The 18482-nt window shown below is 41.1% G+C and overlaps 2 pseudogenes; one reads left to right on the top strand and one right to left on the bottom strand.

Annotated features, from left to right (window-relative positions):
- The first annotated feature begins 8752 nt into the window (after positions 1–8752).
- LOC125314878 lies at positions 8753–11678 on the top strand (annotated as a pseudogene).
- A 2733-nt stretch (positions 11679–14411) lies between these two features.
- On the bottom strand, positions 14412–17175 carry LOC125314875 (annotated as a pseudogene).
- Positions 17176–18482: the final 1307 nt, after the last annotated feature.

The following is an 18482-nucleotide window of genomic DNA, read 5'->3' as shown; positions in this document are numbered from 1 at the left end:
CTTCCAATTTTGAGATCATTTGAGTAGAGTTATTCGCTTCGCAATGTAACTTCTCGGGCGCTTTAAATTATGTCTCAAGTTTAAGCAAACAACTCGATTGGAGGATGTAGATTGGTTTGTTAACCCAAATCTCGTAAGAAAGAAATTTTAGAACTCGTTAGCTTAATCTTGTGAGCAAGGTGGGGTCTAACTAGATATGTTGACGGGCTTATATTCGACCTCTCTCTTAACAAAATCTATAGGTGAAGATATCGGATTTTTACTACGCGCACCCACCATCTTATCTATGCTAAATGTCAAGATATTAGTTGCATAATTTCTCCAACGACTGGGTCAACAAGATATGACAACATGAACGTATTCGGGTACCAATTCAATCATTTATTCTAAAATAATATTCCCTTTTTCATTGTGGAATGTTCGGGCAAGTCTACATTTTGTCGGGGTAGAATAAATAGGAATGATATTTTGAAGCAATTGAAAATAGAATCGCTCAAACCAACTCAGACTCCGCGAGTACAACGGTTGGAGCCGAAGAAAGAAGGAACCGGTGAACTGATAAATCCCACTTATTTCAAAAGCATTGTTGGTAGTTTGAGATATTTAGCTTCTACGTGGCCGGATACTATCTATGGTGTCACGCCCCGACTCTCGAGCCCGCGACATCCCTACCAAATTGCCATGAGGTCACGAAGGATAACGTCCCAGGCGCGTTATCGACCTATCAACTATATACGCATGCGGAAACGGTTTACTTCCGGACAACATATAAACAAACAGGGATAGCATAGCGGGAAATACATACCAAGGCAGATAATCAAAAGGTAACATATACAATCACCAAATAGCAGATGAGCCTTAACCCTCCTGAGCTACAGAAAGATATACAACCCCATACTTCGGGGCGGCTCACTAGACCTCAAAAGGTTACTAGGTCAGATAAGGTTAACTTCTCATCTACTCCAAAAGACTACCCTCATAACCTGGCCTTGGTGTCCGCAAAGCTCCATCGCTTGGGACCCGAAAGTGGTTCCCACAACGGGGTGAGATATATATCTCGGTGAATCAAGCCTAAGCTCGGTTAGGACGATGATTCACCTAAAACATCCTAAACACAAGGATTATAAAAATCACGATATAGACATATATCCAACAATTATACCACAAGGCAATAATCATCCACATGCATACTTACCGGTCTTGAGCCACACATAATGCAATGCTTAACTCAACTCAATAGTCACATCGGACGACCAACCGAACACGCATCACACTCACAAGTATGCACTTGACACCACACAAGTCCATTTATTAACGATGATCGCGCCCTTGGCGCCACGGTGATGAGGATCCACACGACCGGCGTGATCGACTCTCACAATTATCGCGATCCCGCATTCTTTCGGCAGGACCGGGCTACGTTCCTTTTCCCTCTCGGCAACGGCTACTACAAGCGGTGTATCCAGTGCATCATGCACGGCACGGCAAGTAGGCATCCCTATACGGGGCTTCGGTCCATCACAAGCTGCGACCGGCATCCGATAATCCCTTAAAACCGTACGTACCATACGGAGTATGAATTATCGTGCTTCTGGCAAGTCGTGTGGCTCCATAAAAATGGTACGGTGTGTACTATGTGTACAGTTCGAACTTGCTAGGAAAACCCATCATCGTTCCTTCATATGACCATACAGCACACCCGATACAACAATCAATTTATTCTCTTTGATTTAGGCCGGATGCTCACACAACGTGCTCAAAGACTCGGCCCAAGGTCATTTTCATACTAAAATATGTCTTTGATTTTGCACACGGTCATATGCATATGCAGACTACCAAATAGACGCTGTAAAGACACACGGGACAATTAATTCCCAAACAAACACTAATTCACTCAACGAGCATTTAAGGTACTCAAATCAACATTTCAACAGGGTGATCCACCCAAACAAAGTCATCAATTCAATTAGGCCACATAAAGGCTCAATTTTGTGCCGTAGTCATTAATTAGCCAATTTGATTTATAGTCGCCAATCGATCGCTCGTCCTTAACTTATCGCTCGCTCGCGATCAAATCACAACATACAGTCAAATTCATTTAACAACAATTAGCCACAGACAATTCTAATTTAATCGATTATGGTCATTTACCCTAAACCGGGTTTCTAACTAATCCAACCATAATCGGATCTACCTAAATTCCATACCGACTAGCTAACTAATTCTAGGCGCAATTAGCGCCCTAACCAAGGATTAGGGTTAACTCACCAAAAATGGTGGTCGAGGTCGGGCCGGGCACGATTTTCGAGGCCGGGGCCGAAATCACTATTCACGCGAGAAATACTGTTCACGCCGGAAACACTGTTCACCGGCGGCACTGTTCCGGCAACACTGTTCACAGCCGAAATAGTGACGAGTTCGGTAGTGAAATCGCTGCAAACGACAGCAGCTCGGCGACTGGAGGTCCGGCGAACAGCGGAGGCTGGAAAAACAGAATCAACATAGGTAAAAACAGGGGCAACCGGGGCTAAATCGAGGGGAAAACGATCTCACGGACTGAGGCGAGGCTGGGGAAGGCTGGGGGACTCACCTACAGGTCGAGGACGACCTTCGGGACCAGCTGGGGGCGGCGGACGGCGGCCGGAAGCGGCGGAACAGCAGCTGTACAGAATTGCAGAGCAGAAACAGAGGAAAACGGCAGAACAGAGGAGGTCCGATCGGGGCTCAAATCGGGCTCTACGGGCTGCGATCGACTTCCGGTGACTTCGTGGAACAACTAGAGGTCGAGGGTGACCGTTTGGGGTGGTCGGTGGGTGGTGGGTACGGCTGAATCGCGGCAGAGAGCGGTGAAACAGTAGCCCGGCGAAAAACAGAGTAACCGGGACTTCGGGTCTATTCGGGGTTGTTCAGTGGCTCCACGGCGATGCGCGGCGGTGGGATGGCGTCTGGAGGTCGAGGGGAAGATGGTGTGGTGGTGGGTGGTGGTCGGAAGGGGCTCGGGACGACCGAAGCAGCTCGGGTGGCCCGTGAACGCGAAACAGGGCAGGATTTCGCCGGGGCTGTTCTGGGCTTTCCGGCGGCGAACGGCAGCCGGGATGACGGTGGTGGCGGCGAGGAGTGGTGGATTGAGGAGTAGGGTGGTGGATGGAGGTGTTCGTTTGGCAAATTTCGCCAAGGAAGAGGAGTTGTGCACGGTGGGAGCTGTTCTCGCGCAAAAACATAGGAGGAAGAGAGAGCAACGGGAGAGAGAGAGAAGATCACGTGGGCTTTGACTGGGGTGGCTGAGGATTGACTGAAGGTGGGGTCCGCAATCACCTCAAAATTTATTTTCTTCGTCTTATACGTATAATATCCAAGGGCGGAACGGTCTTTTGATAAATCGGGACTGATCGGATTTTTGGCTCAATCGATTGGGAATAAAATTTGGATTTTCACGGGCTAATTTCGGTCCGAAAAAGTTTAGGCGCGACGAACAAAAATCCTAATTCGTGGCGACCACGATTTCGAGACCCGATCGAAATCGAACGACATTTCGGAAATTGTTCAAAATTCGTCACGTACGTCCTTTCGATCCGAAATTTAATACCAACTAAAGTTCAATAATAATCCTTTTTATTGAACTCGGTCTCTGTACCAAGGGCCTAATTTCCAGGGCGTCACATATGGAGTGGGTATTATTAGCGGGTTCATGGAAAAATCGTACCAATCACATTTGTAGGATGCAAAAAGAATTTTACAGTTTGTCCAATGGAACTCGTGATCATGGAATTCTATATTCTTGTATTGACAATTTTAGTCTAGTGGGGTACAAGTGACATCGAGACTCGAAAGATTACTTATGGATATGCTTTATTTCTTGGATTGGGAGTAATTTCTTGGTCCTTGAAAAAGCGACAAGTTGTCGCACTCTCCACAGCTGAGGCGTAATATATGGTGTTGGCTTCAACAACATGTCAAGTCATTTGGCTTCGATGGATGCTGCGTGAATTAATGCATGAATAAGCAATCCTACCAAAATAACATGTGACAATAAGTCGGGTATTGCATTAGCCAAGAATCCTATATTTCATGACAGGAGCAAGCACATCGATATTAAGTATCACTATATTCGTGAGCGAGTCAAAGATGGTGAAGTTAAATTTAATTTATGCATATCAAAAGATCAAATTGCAGATATTTTGACAAAAGCACTGAAGGCAGATTCATTCGAAAAGTTAAAGAAGATGTTTGGTGTCGCTAAATTTCAAAATCAATTTTGAGGGGCTGTTAAAATTGATCGTTGGAAACGACAAAAAAGGAGAAAGATACGCTGAGTCCATGCTACATATAATGAGATCGGCGTGTGTTCTGCATTTAATCTTCGCGTGCAGAAAATGTCAGGCGCTCTCCATGGCTCTCTACGTGCAACTGTGAAGAAAAGCGACGTTCCGATGAAATTAAAATTGGAACGAAGACAAGGATGCTTCCCCTCCATTAAATGCTATGGAGTGAAGAAGTCAAGTGTGCAATACTGTTTCCCAGCAAGAAGACAAAGGATTTCTCCAGCCCGCTACGTGTTTCTTCATGATGTCCTTTTTGAATGTTTGGTACTTTCGTTTTGTTGTGAACTCTCTCTTCTTCCTTTATTAACGGTACAAGACTTCTGTGGGCACGTCCCATTCACTTCACTGTAAAGTGCGGGACTTCAGATTTGTAATAGCAGAAGCCGAAGCAAGTACTCTCCAATAAGAATATTTTCTCCATCCGTTTCGTGCCTCATTTCATATAATCCGAAAGTCACCCTTATATTTCTTTTGGTTCAACAATATTGGCCCCTGCCAGTCCCCTTTCTCCTTGTTGACCCCTGGAGGAGAGGACCATCATCACGAGACAGAAGATCGTATGGTGCTTTTATGATTTCTTGCATTATCATTATTGTTCTCTGAACTTTTCAATTCTTTTATCTTTGAATTCACTACCCTCAGATCCCCCCGTGCTACCTTCTTGTTCTTGTTGTTTTCTTGTTTAGTGATCATTACGTTTGTTTCTGATTCTTCTGCATGTGTTGTATGAAATTTTGAATTGTTTTTTTTTTTTTTTTTGCCAGTATGGAGGCAAAAGAGTAATTTGACTGAAGAAATGAGAAGTGCTATAATTTTCATCTTGAAACATCACACGTTAGGCATATGCAAACGGAAAACTATACGGAGGGTTGACAGATTCTCAAGTCAAATTCTTCTGGGTATTAGTTTACATTCTTAATTGAAGGCGAATCATCTTTTCCAGAAAGCAGTAGAAGTAAATTCTTTACTTTCAATGCACATCCGTTAATCTCTCTTAGTATCAGGAAAAAAAAATCGAAAAGAGAAGGACCAGAAAAGTTCTTAAGCGGCCACTAGTATCTATCTGCTGCTCAGATTCTCATATAAACAACGGCTTATGCTATACGCACGGATGACAGAAGTAACAACAAAGTTGCTAAAATTCTGCCGAAAGATGAAGTCTTTGTCACTTGTGGGGCGGACTCGTGTGGCCACTCAATAGCCGCCGGTCGTACCAAACATAAATCTTGGTGGGTATTTGTTCTCCTTATGTTCCTTAGTCGGAGAATTACCCATACGCATCCACTGTTGACTAGTTGTGACTTTTTTTTTTTTTGGGTCCGATCCGGTTCTATACTATCTTATTGTATAAGTCATGCTGCGTGCGCTATATGTTGTGTGCATGCTTACCAAATTAGTTTACTAAGTGGTATGTTAGACCGTCAAAAACCTTAAATACTCCCTCGCTAAATCAATTTTGTAAACCGGTATAAGTCTAGCATTTTCAAACTAAGTTCATGGTAACTAAGGGAAAATGAAACTGATTTAGATGACATGACCTTTGACCACGTTGTATTCGTGTGAACAGACCGGCCGCACCAAATAAAAACATCATCGTCCGTTTGATTTAAGTTCTTTTATTTATCGTCTAGACTATTTTGCCTTTTCCTACTTCCAACATAGGAATAATATAACTTTGGTTTTGGTGTGTGTGAGTTCTTATTGTTTTGTGGGATTTAGGTTCACATTTTGATTGGAAAAGTGTCAAAAAAGTTCTAAATTTATTGCATTGGTACCAATTCAGTTTTAAACTTCTTTTTATACAAATTCAATTCGAAACATTGAATTGGTGACAATTCGATTCTAAACCTTTTATTGGTGCCAATTCAATCCTAAACCTTTTTGCATTGGTGCCAATTCGGTCATAAATCTTTTCGCATTGGTGTCAATTCAGTCCTAAACTTTTTGCATTTGTACTAATTGAGTCAATCCAGTCAATTTTGATAGGAAATCCCTTACGTGGATGTCGATCGTCCTACGTGGCATGGCTGGTGCTAACGTGGACATTTTTAATACTATTTTTAATTATTTTAAATATTTTTTATTACTTTTTAAAAGTTATTTGAATATTAGAATAATATTAAAAAAAATATCTACGTCGGCGCTAGCCGCTCCACATAAGATAACCGACGTCCACGTCGGCGATTTTTGATTATAATTGACTGAATTGGTATAAATATAGAAAGTTTAGGATCGAATTGGCACAAATCTAAAAATTTTAGGAATCAATTAGCACCAATAAAAGGTTTGTGACTGAATTGATACCGATGCAAAAGATTTGGGAATGAATTGATTAAAAAAAAGGTTTAAGGCTAAATTGACCCCAATGCAATAGGTTTATGACTTTTTTAACACTATGGACGGTGGAATTACGTGAATGCCGAGACCCTTGTGGCTTTGTGTGTGTGTGTGGCATGGAACTCTTCCCAATGAATTAGTGAGCCAATTGACAAAATAGACCCAATAATACATCATCATGGCGTCAAGATCGTCGAATCCATCCATTTGTGGATATCTTCACCTTTGGCCATGATCCATGAATGTTATGTCATATGTCTAATTTGATGTTTATTTCATCTTCCTTATATGCTTTGTTGTCTCCTACTTAATATTTGTACTTATTGTAGCGTGTCGACAAGGAACATGGAGGGAATTAAGTGGAAAAACTTATGATATTAAGGGACTAAACAGTCCCTTTGCAATACTACTTTATGTAAAAAATTATAGGATTAATACCACAAAAAATCTTAAACTAGTACACATGTGATAAATTTATCCCAAAAAAAATTTTTACCATCAAAACTCCAAACTGATACATCCGTAATGAATTTATCTCCATTCGTTTCTTTTAAATTGGGTTAATACCATGAAAAATCCCAAACTAATACACCTATGACAAACATAGGGTGAAAATCTCAAACCGGTACATCCGTCAATTATCACGTGTCATCCAACTCAACAATTTGATGGTAAAATTTAACAGAAACTAACAGAGAGTAAATTTATCACAGGTATAACGGTTTGGGATTTTTTGTGGTTATAAAAATAGTTTATGGTAAATTTGTCACATGTGTACCAGTTTGAGGTTTTTCGTGGTATTAACCCAAAAATGTATAGCCTAGACAGAATATTTGTCTGTGAAAGATCATTCACATGCATTGTTGAAATTTTTACATGAGCGCACGCTTCAATCAATTAAAGATTATTCATTATGATGATTAAGTCATCAAAGTGTCTGTTAAGAGGATAATCTGATTTTTAAACATATGATCATTGCAACAAAAAAAAAATAAAATAGACCTCGTTATTTTGACAAAACTTCAGCTACTTAACTCCTTGCGAATGAGTAACTACGCATCATCTCTAGGTTAATTACCAATTTTAGATACTTCAGACATCCCTTCCAAGCATATGTCGCAGCGATATGCAGAAATTGTCGTATGGATCGAGTGTATATATGCCTTGTGTCCTTCCGAACTATCATATTTGGTAGGCCTCCTGTGAAATTCATTGCGATGCACAAGTTTTAGTGGTGCAGATGGATCCGGAGAGTGCAGGCACCGGGCTCATGCGATAATACACACTACGGTGAGCATTATAGTCCTCCTTGTAAACTAGAGTGCCTCCGGAATGCAATATACGTGAAATTTCTCCAATTTCCCAAGGTTATGGGGCGACTTAAATTGGTCACTATATCGGATCGAAGTATGACCTTTAATAGCCGATTTTAATTATTTAGGAGGAGATACGTGCTAACTATAAAACTGTTCAAACACTTCTTCAAACTGGACAACCGACAACATGGACCTGGGTTAGATCATTAGAACTTATATACTTTATCCATTTCTCATCTCAAGTTCGTCATCCTCCACCATCCGCAAACCGTGATTACGTGGATTTTGGGGTACCTAGGCAGAGCAGGGCGGCAAGGGTTCAGCGATCGGTCACTATGCCTCAGTTCAGGATCAATCGTTCATTCGCAAGGCGTTTTCTGCAGTTGCAAGTAAGGCAATGGCGTTAACAGAGAAGAATTCCACCGTGCGTTTTGGCCAAAGTTCAAGAGGCGTTTGTCTTCGCCCGCTTCCACTGCTGAGTGGATTGTGAGCAGACCAGTCACTGAGTAGCAAATTGCCAAGTCCCACTTGTCGGCTGGAATCCTCTATGCAACAGTGCAATTTAAAAATTTGCCCCTGGGGACCAATGAAATGCAGCTGGCTTTACTTGGCAGTTTGCTTAGCATCCTAATCAGTGTTGTAACATCAGAGTGGAGAAGTCATGAGAATACTTCGCCATATAGACGAGCTCAAGCCTAGTTGGCTGTTCATTTAAAGGATTCCTTCTTTTGGTTCAGAAGGTACTTGCAAACCGCTGTACCTATTTCCTTCTTCGCTAAGTTTTGATCTCGTGAGATCAGTGAGGAAGAGAAATGGCAGAATTAGCAGTGTCCTGTTTGGTTGAGAAGCTTGCTATGATCGTTGAGAAAGATGTGAAACTATTATTGAAAGGGGTACGTTGATAAATAGAACTCATCAGAGATGAATTTGAGCGCATGAAGGCCTTCTTAGCAAGTGCCCAGTCGTCGCAAGAAGATGACCCTGAGTTGAAGGTGTGGGTGAAACAGGTCAGAGATGTTGCATACGATGTAGAGGATATTCTGCATGAATTCACGCTCAACTCGGCAAGAGATCACGGACATGGGTTCATCAGGTACTTTCACAAGATCAAGTCATCCATAAAGAACTTGAAAGCACGCCATCATATTTCCTCCAAAATAGCTTATATCAAGTCAAGAGTCAGCAGCATACGAGAAGGGCATCGGCGATACCATTTCAAGTCATATTACCGAAGCAAAGTGCAAGTGCATCCACCAGAGGCACCTCATGGCACGATCTCAGGGAGGACGCTTTTCTAGTCGAGGAAGGTGAACTGGTGGGGATTGACGAGCCGAGAGAAAAGCTTATTAAATGGCTTGTTGATGGAGAACCCAGACTTGAAGTTATATCGATCTTAGGGATGGGGGGTTCAGGGAAGACCACTCTGGCCAAAAGAGTCTACGACGATCGCCGTGTAAAAGCCTACTTTCAAAGCCATGCATGGATCAGTGTCTCACAGTCTTACAATATTCAGAATATCTTGAGGGACATAATTGCACAACTACATGGAGAAGTTCAGCAACCGATCCCCCAAGGATTAGAATCCACGAATAGCATGAGGCTCAAGCAGACACTGAAAGACTTTCTGCAGCAAAAGAGGTACGTCATTGTTCTAGATGATGTATGGAACTTGGAAGCACTAGAAGGTTTAAAACATGCAATGCCTAATCCTAATAGCAGTTTCCATAGCCGAATGATAATCACCACTCGCATAGCTGACATTGCTACTGTCTCATCCAACCCATCAAAAGTTTATACCCGTATGCCCTTATCTCTAGAAGAATCATGGTCCTTATTCTGCAAGAAAGCCTTCCGTGGGAAACCCTGTCCTCCTCACCTAGAACACCTTTCTTGGCAGATTTTGAAAAAATGTGAGGGTTTACCGCTTGCCATAGTGGCAATTGGTGGCCTTCTCTTTGCAAAAGATGACCAAGAATGGGAGATGATTACTCATAGCCTTCCTGAAAAACTAGAAAGCGATGACCGGATGCAAATTGTCGGGAAAATTCTCAGCTTGAGCTACAATGATTTGCATTATAACTTGAAGAGCTGCTTTTTGTACTTGGGAGTATTTCCAGAGGATCATGTGATTCTGTGTAGGAGACTCTACCGTCTGTGGATTGCAGAAGGATTTGTTGAGGAAATAGAAGGGATGACACGAGCAGGTTGCTGAAAGTCACCTGAAGCAGCTTATAAACAGGAGTTTGTTGCAAATTGCAGAAGCTGCTGAAGACGGAAGGCTAAGCCGTTGTAGGGTACATGACCTGATGCGTGAAAGTATCCTTTCCAAGTTAAGGGACGAAAACTTCGTTTCGTTCGCATCTGAGCGGAAAAAAGAATTGGACGAAAGAGTCCGGCGTCTGTCAGTCCAGTACACCTGCAACAACGCACTGAACCGGCTAAATCTCCCCCGCCTACGCTCTCTGCTCGTTTTTGAGTTCGGAGAATCGTCAACCACAGATGAGCAACTCGTCCCAAGCGGCTCTAAGCTGCTGAGGGTGTTAGATCTGGGAGGCTCGTCCCTTCACAACTTCCCCAGACAAATACCAGTCCTGTTCCACTTGAAGTATCTAAGTTTGAGAGGGACCAACGTGAGCATCATTCCTAGGTCAATCGGGAAACTGCAAAATCTGGAGACTCTGGATCTTAAACAGACGTTGGTCTCTGAGCTGCCTGTGGAGATAACCAAACTCAAGAAATTACAGTATCTGGTGGCGTACCGTGATTCGGAGTTCACATTTCCTCAACCCTTCGGTCCTAGAAAGGGAATTTCGGCTCCCCAGGGCATGGGAGCGCTAAAATCACTGCAAAAACTGTGCTATGTGAAAGCTGGAGGTGGTCGGAGCAAGAATATTATGCAAGAGCTGGGAGAGCTAAGTCAGTTAACGAGGCTGGGCGTAACGGAGTTGAAGACAGACGATGCAAAGGAACTATGCCACTCCCTCGAGAAGATGACCAAGCTTCGATCGCTAGATGTGATGGCAGAAAGTGAGTCTGAAGTTATTGATTTGGATCTTCTGTCTTCACCTCCCCTGCTTCTTCGGGCTCTATTTATCAGAGGATGTCTAAAGAAGGTGCCTCATTGGCTTCCTCTGCTGAACAATCTGGCCGGTGTGTGTTTGACATCGAGCAGATTGAAATCAAGCCCCCTAATTGCTCTCCAGAATTTGCCCAATCTTTTGGTGCTTGAGCTATGGAATGCCTTTGATGGGGAAACATTGGATTTTGGAGATGGAGGGTTCCGAAAGCTCAAGAAATTAACCCTCGTCAATCTGGAAAACCTGAGATCTTTGTCAATGAATGGTCAGGCAATGCCTTGCCTTCAGAGTCTCGACATTGCCGGATGCAGGCACTTGGACTGGCAATCGTTACTGGTTGTCATCCGCGGCCTCGCGAACCTCAAGGAGCTCCAATTCTTTGAGATGCCAGAAGAATTTGCTCTTGCGTTCTATCCGTACAGCAGTAGTAGAACGAGGGAGGGTATTCTGCAAGAGTGCTACGATGAGGTGATGGAACGTAACCCAGAAGTTTACTTCCTCTGGTGCGTAGAGGATCAATGGGAGCGATTTGATCTAAGCCTCGATTCCCATAATGTCATCCAGGGTAGGGCGACGAGCCGCGTTGAGGTTCTTCCTCAAGTTTCGTAGATCAGAGTGATGCATTGGGCCCTTGCTCCGTTATTGATTCCTGAGGGAAAGAAAAGAAAAACACTCTGGTGCTTTTATTTATGATTTCTTCCTTTTATCAATATGCTATCTTCTTGTTGTTGTCGTTACCTTATTTGGAGATCATTGCAATTGCTTCTGATTTTTCTTGCATTCATTGACCTAAATAAATAACAAAGAATTACAATTTTCCTATTGGAAAAATCACACGTGGGTACACAAGTACTTGTGAAACATGTCAAAGGACCTGCAAAAATACAGATATGGGAGGCATTCATCTAAAACGCATTAATGAAAATCTTTAGATTAGGCAAAACTTAAAGTTTGTCATTAGAAAAGCTGCAAATACTCAAAATGAAGGGAATGCAGGTTAGCCACAAAAGTAAAGCGTGTAATATTCATTACTAATATCTTCGGGATGCTCTTCTAGTCTAGTGCATCGCAAAGGTCTTCTATTCTTATGGATCCATTTGCGCACTCTCTCAATTCATGATTTATTCCACGCAACATTTATCAATGGCTATGTTGGGCCCCACTGGAAAGGAACTATTGATTCGCGAGCATCATTGCATCCGACTTTATTTGGCATAGAGTTTTTGTCAATAGAAAATAAAAAATAAATAAGAGAGACGAGATTGACAGATTTTGTTGGACTACGATCAGCTATTCTAAAAGCATAAACCGGCGGATGACTTAGAACCGAGCATGAAAATATATAATTAGGGAGGTATAAATAACGGAACTAGATAGATTTGATCTCGAACCTTCTGCTCCGATACTGCGAGCTTAAGTTATTAGATGAAAGCATCATTTAATATTTAAATGTACTAATAATGTCAGTGTTTTGTAATAGCAGCATGTATTGCGGCTGAAAGATTGGGATTTATTATTATTATTATTATTATTATTATTATTGTTGTTGTTGTTGTTGTTGTTGTTGGTGCTTCTGCTGCTGTAGCTGCCATATTTCAATAGGAATATATGTCTTTCTGCAAATTCGAATGGAGGACTCACTAGACTTTCTCCACAAAAGCCCCCTGTTTCAGTTGTCTTATTTTCTTTTATGTAAGTAAAGACGACCATGTGACAGAGCGACAGAATTGACTTCTAAAACCTTTAGTTTATTTCAAATCATTCAGATGTACTTAGAGAATTTAGTGAACTCGGACTTCAAGATTGTATCCTTAGTAGCAAATTCTTCCCCCTCTCCACAATTTTGTCGTCATTTTCAGTAGAATTTATTCTCTCCACGAGGTATCCTCCAGTGTCTTGTCCATGCCCGATGTCGAAATGTCATCGCATTGTTTCTCCACCGAGTAGCTCGATAAGGTACAAGAGAAACGTCCCCACATTCTCTGAAGATTTAATCTTCTAAATTGTTCGGTTAATGATTCTATCAGAAATCCTCCGGGAGCATCCGGTGTGTCTATTGGTATGCCTTAGATTCTGCAAATGATATTAAAACAGCTCTTTATCAGCTTGAACTCCAAGTGAAGGAGACTGTAATTCCTGAGTTCATCATCCAATAACCATCCATTATTGGCACAAAGGCACTGATTCTCCACAAAAGAAGGGGCAGCCCAAATCCAATTCTTCTGCAAATTTAATTTACGTTCTTAATTGAAGGCAAGCCATCGTTTCGTAAAAGCAGAAGTAAAGTCTCTACCTTCTATTCACACCCTTTATTCTCTCCGAGTATCAGGAAACAATTCGAAAAGAGAAGGACCAGAAAAACTCTTACGCCACTAGTATCTATCTACTGTCTCAGATTCTCATATAAACCTTACTTTATAGTTTATACAATAACCAGAGAAGATAGAACCAAAAACAGTGTTTGCTGAAATTCTGGGGGAAGAAGAAGCTGCTGGCACTTGTGGGGGCGGACTCATGTGGCCGCTCACCAACTGCGGAGTCGTACTGGAAATAAAGATTGGTGGGTTCATTGGAGTCATGTTCATCCCAGGAATCTTCAGTTTGTTGCATCAGACGAATGGAATTCAAACTTGGTCATCTTCTCAAGAAAATTGTTCATAACATTGGCCCACTCGATAGGCAACATCTATACGCAATTTTTGACAGTGATAGTCTCTTTGCGCTTCTGAGACATACATGTACCTTTTCTTAGGTCAGATCAGGCAAGTCTACGGTCTCCCCTCCACTCAGGATCCAACGATGTCCTGCTCAAGAAAAACAGAGCAAAAACAGAGCAAGAGGAGTACCATAAGAGAGGCACAAAAAATTAAAAAGTACAATTCCCTAAATTAAGATGATTGCTTAATCTTGGAGAGGTTAACACGTTAAATCAAACATGACATTCCTTAAATTTCTGGAAACGCTGAAAAGGAAGCTAACAAATAAACTTCCGTTTTATTCAGAAAAGAACTTTCCTCCAATTCTTTTTGTCTACCAATAGCAGAATAAAAGTCTATAGCTACATAAGACCTTTCAACGCCATTTTCAAGGCCTGCAAAATCTACTATAATTGGGCTTTGAACATTTTATCTACTATAATGGGCTTTGAACATTTTAATGCAATGATGGGTGTTAGAAAGTCTAACACAAAAAACTAAGCCGATAGATGGAACGAGACCATATGAATGCTAGTGGACGCACTTTCGCGAATGGGATAACATCCGTTCTGATATCATGTTAAAATGTCCAAGCCCGAAGTTTAAGCTAGTAGGTGGAAGATGGAAGTAGACCACATGAATATAAAGAGCGCATAGAACCCGTTAGCAAGCGATGTAGGACAACAACTTCAACAATGGGCAAACAAATTGAAAGCACTCCCTCAAGGCCTGCTCTCCAGAAGTTCTCCTCAAAACATCCCCGCAAATCATCTTCCTCAACAAGTCTTTTGCCGTCGATGGCACCGTCCTAAAGGGGGCCGGGAACTTGAGGTTCCCCCTCAGCACTGCCTTGAAGACCTTCGAGGCCGACTCACCCGGGAACGGCGGCCACCCCATGATCATCCACTACAAAAAAACACGGATTTAGCCACGAAAAATTTGCCACGAAAAAAATTTGTCGCTAATTTCCGATGAAAATAGTGACAAAATAAATATTCGTCGCTATTTGCGATGAAATAAGCGACGAAAACATTCGTCGCCCATTAGTGACGACTATAGCGATGAAAAATAATTTGTCGCTAATTTGCGACGAAAATTCCCACGAAAAATTTTTCGTGGCTAATTAGCGACGAAAATGGCCATGAAATAATTATTCATCACTATCTCCTTTGCGACGAAAATGGGCTTCGTCGCCAATTAGCGACGAACGTCCTTTTTCGTCACAAATTCTTTTATTAAAAGTTAGCGACGAAAATTGACGTTTGTCGCTAATTAGCGACGAAAATAAACGTTCGTTGCTAATTAGTGACAAACTTTTGTTTTCGTCGCAAAATTAGCACTATGAATAAAAATAACAAAGAAAATATTAAAATTAGCGACGATTCATTATTTTCGTCACTAATTTAGCGACGAAATGTATTATTCGTCGCTAATATGAAGGAAATAAAAAAAAAAGAAAATGTTCAATTTATTTAATTTGCGACGAAAAAACAGTGTTCGTCGCTAAATTTGCAACGAAATAATACATTTCGTAGCAATTTTTTTTAATTTATTCTAGAAATTAGTGACGAAATTATTTTTTCGTCGCTAATTATTTTTTTTCTTTTTTATTTAATTTATACCAGCAATTTGCGACGAAATGAGAATTTGTCGCAAATTTTGCGACGAATTTCATCTTTCGTCGCAAATTTTTTTTTTAAATTAGCGACGAAATTATGTGTTTCGTCGCTAATTAGCGACGGATGACTTTATTTCGTCGCTAAATTTTTGAGGAAACTTTTGAAATTTTGCGATTCCCACTCTCTCCTCCCGCCTAATCCCATTCTATAAACTCTCCCGCCCCCTTTCTATCATTCCGCTCTCCACAACATTCAATTTTCCCCACCTAACCCCACTCACCTTCTCTCTCTTCGTCCTTCTCTCTCTTCCCCCCACTCACCTTCTCTCTCTTCGTCCTCTTGGTGTGAACAGACCCCCCTTCCCCCTATTCATCATCTTCTTCGTCGTCTTCTTCTTCTTCTTCATTCGGCAGCCTCCCCCTCACCTTCTCTCTCTTCCCCCCACTCACCTTCTCTCTCTTCCACCTCTTGGTGCGAACAGACCCCCCTTCCCCCTTGTTCATCATCTTCTTCTTCTTCTTCTTCTTCTTCATTCGGCAGCCTCCCTAGCCAATGCCAGCCTCCAGCTGACCACCACCCGCCTTCGTCGTCACCCCGCCGTTGCGGCCATCGCCGGTCGCCCGCCAGCCCCGCGTAGCCGTCGTCGACCTCCACCCTATCGCCTCTCTGTTCCCCACAACTCAGGCCACGACGCCCATAGCCTGCAGCCGTCCCTCCAGCCGTCCGCCCCCGAGCCCGAGCCCGAGCCCCCGACCTCCATCTCCATCTCTCGGTCTCTCTCCCTCTCCTTGTCCCGGCACCCCGACTACCCTCCTGCTCTGCTCCTCCTTTGCCCGCGACGCTCCCTGCTCCAGCTGAGACCCACCCCTCCGCCACCGTCCAGCTTGCCAGCCCCGTCGCCATCCACCTCAGCCCGGGGACTCCCTCGACCTGCTGTCATCCAAGACTCCCTCACCCCTATGCCATTGAATAAAAAGGAACACTAAAAAAAGAAATGCGCTTTTTGCGACAAACATTTGCAACGAATAAAAATTTGTAGCAAATTTGTGACGAATTTTGCGACGAATAAAAATTCGTAGCAAATTTTGCCACGAAAAATTCTGTAAAATTCGTCGCTAATTGGGTTTTACGATGAATTTTGCCACGAAAAAAAATTCGTGGCTAATCTAGTGTCGCAAAATTTAGCAACGAAAAATTATTTTTTCGTCGCTAAATTTAGCGATGAACAGAAAATTCGTCTCTAAATTTAGTGACAACATTTTTTTTTGTGGCTAATTAGCGACGAATAAGTTTCGTCGCTAATTTGCCACGGAGAGTAATTAGTTGCAAAATTCGTGGCTAATTTGCGACGAAACTTATTCGCCGCTAATTAGCCACGAATAAATAGTCGTTGCAAAATTCGTCGCTAATTAGCGACGAACTTTATTTTTTCGTCGCAAAATTTTGCGACGCCGAATTGGCGATGAACATTTTTTCGTTGCTAATTTTTGTTGCAAATTGGTTTAGCGACGAATTTTGGTCAATTTTTCGTGGCAAAATCCGTGACTAAATCCTTGTTTTTTTGTAGTGATCACGTACAACACCACCCCGGCGCTCCACATGTCCACCTCCTCCCCATCGGCACCTCTGGCGCGATGTAGTATGGCATCCCCACGATGCCCTCCACAGGCCCGCCCTCGCACAACCAGGCTTGGAGCCAAAGTCTGCCAACTTCAAGACTCCCCTCGAATCGAACATATATTCTCGAGCTTTACGTCCTGGTGCACAACACTGTGCCAATGTGCAAGGGCGAGGATGAGTTGCGCCATGCACATGGTGGCCTCAAGCTCGGGGAGAGCAACTTAATACGTGTGCCAAATCGGAGAAAAAACAATCACTTTAATGCCACCGAAAAGAAAATCCGGTAAAATTAATATGTGGCATTTTGAATTAAATTTTTAATATATTAAATAATATTATTTTAAAAAAATTAAGTCCATTTGGGCTTCTAAACTTAAAAAAAAAAATTTTAAAAAAACTTTTTTTTGGTACAGATTCTATTTAAAAACAAATTGAAAAGTTAGCTTAAAAATTTAACCACAAAAAAAGCTATTAAAAAAAGGTTAAAATTAAAAACATTAAAAATTAAATTAAATTTAAAAATAAAAATAAAAACTAACGAAAAATTATTAAAATAAAAATTTTATTTAAAATAAATTGAAAAAATTAGCTGAAAATTTTAATAAAAAGAGATTAAAAAAAGGCTAAACTTAAAAAATTAATAAAAAATAGAAAAACTAAAAATTAGCTTTTAGAAAAGTAAAATTAACAAAATATTCTAAAATACATATTTTATTTAAAATAAATTGAAAATTTAGCTTAAAATTTTAACAAAAAATATATTAAAAAAACCCTGGCTAAACTTAAAATAATTAAAAATAAAATTAGATTTGACAATACAAATTCTATTTAAAATGCTTTGAAAAATTAGCTTAAAAATTTAACAAAAAAGCTTTAAAAAGAAGAAGATACAGAACCAGGCGACAAGGGATTTTTTTTCCTTTTTTAAATGTTTAACTTTTTTTGTTAAATTTTTAAGCTTATTTTTATTTATTTTAAATAAAATTTTGTTTTTTTATTTTCTAATATATTTTTCAATATTTAGCTCTTTTTTTTTTTTATATTTAGCTTTTTATATTTTAAACTAATTAATTTGTATTTTTTTAATATTTATTTTAACTTTTAGCCTTTTTTATTGTTAACCGGATCTCCGTCGAGCCACATCGACTTCAAATATTAATAAATAAAAAAATGCCACGTCGGGTTTTCAGCAATGCATATCAGAGTTAGCACTCAAACGTCTGTTTTTTTTTAAAAGAAAATTGATACTTAAGTGATCCGATGAAACTTTTTGTACCAAAATGAGCGCCGTACTCAACTTTTCGCACTTAAATTGTTCTTCCCCCCTTAAAAAATTAGCCAACATCAGTGGCCCGCACAAACTGGTCAACCAAAGTCAAACACCGATTTTGCGCCGAACAGTAGGCCCTTCTATCTTTCTCAAGTTCTATGAGTGAACAATGTTCAACCTTTTCTCCCTTCCAGTCTCTGCAAGTTCTCTCACCTTCATCCTTCG

Source organism: Rhodamnia argentea, chromosome 1 (genome assembly GCF_020921035.1).
Source record: "Rhodamnia argentea isolate NSW1041297 chromosome 1, ASM2092103v1, whole genome shotgun sequence".
NCBI classification, from domain to species: domain Eukaryota; kingdom Viridiplantae; phylum Streptophyta; class Magnoliopsida; order Myrtales; family Myrtaceae; genus Rhodamnia; species Rhodamnia argentea.
Note: the sequence above shows the minus strand (reverse complement) of the source record. Positions and strands in the feature narration are given on the sequence as shown.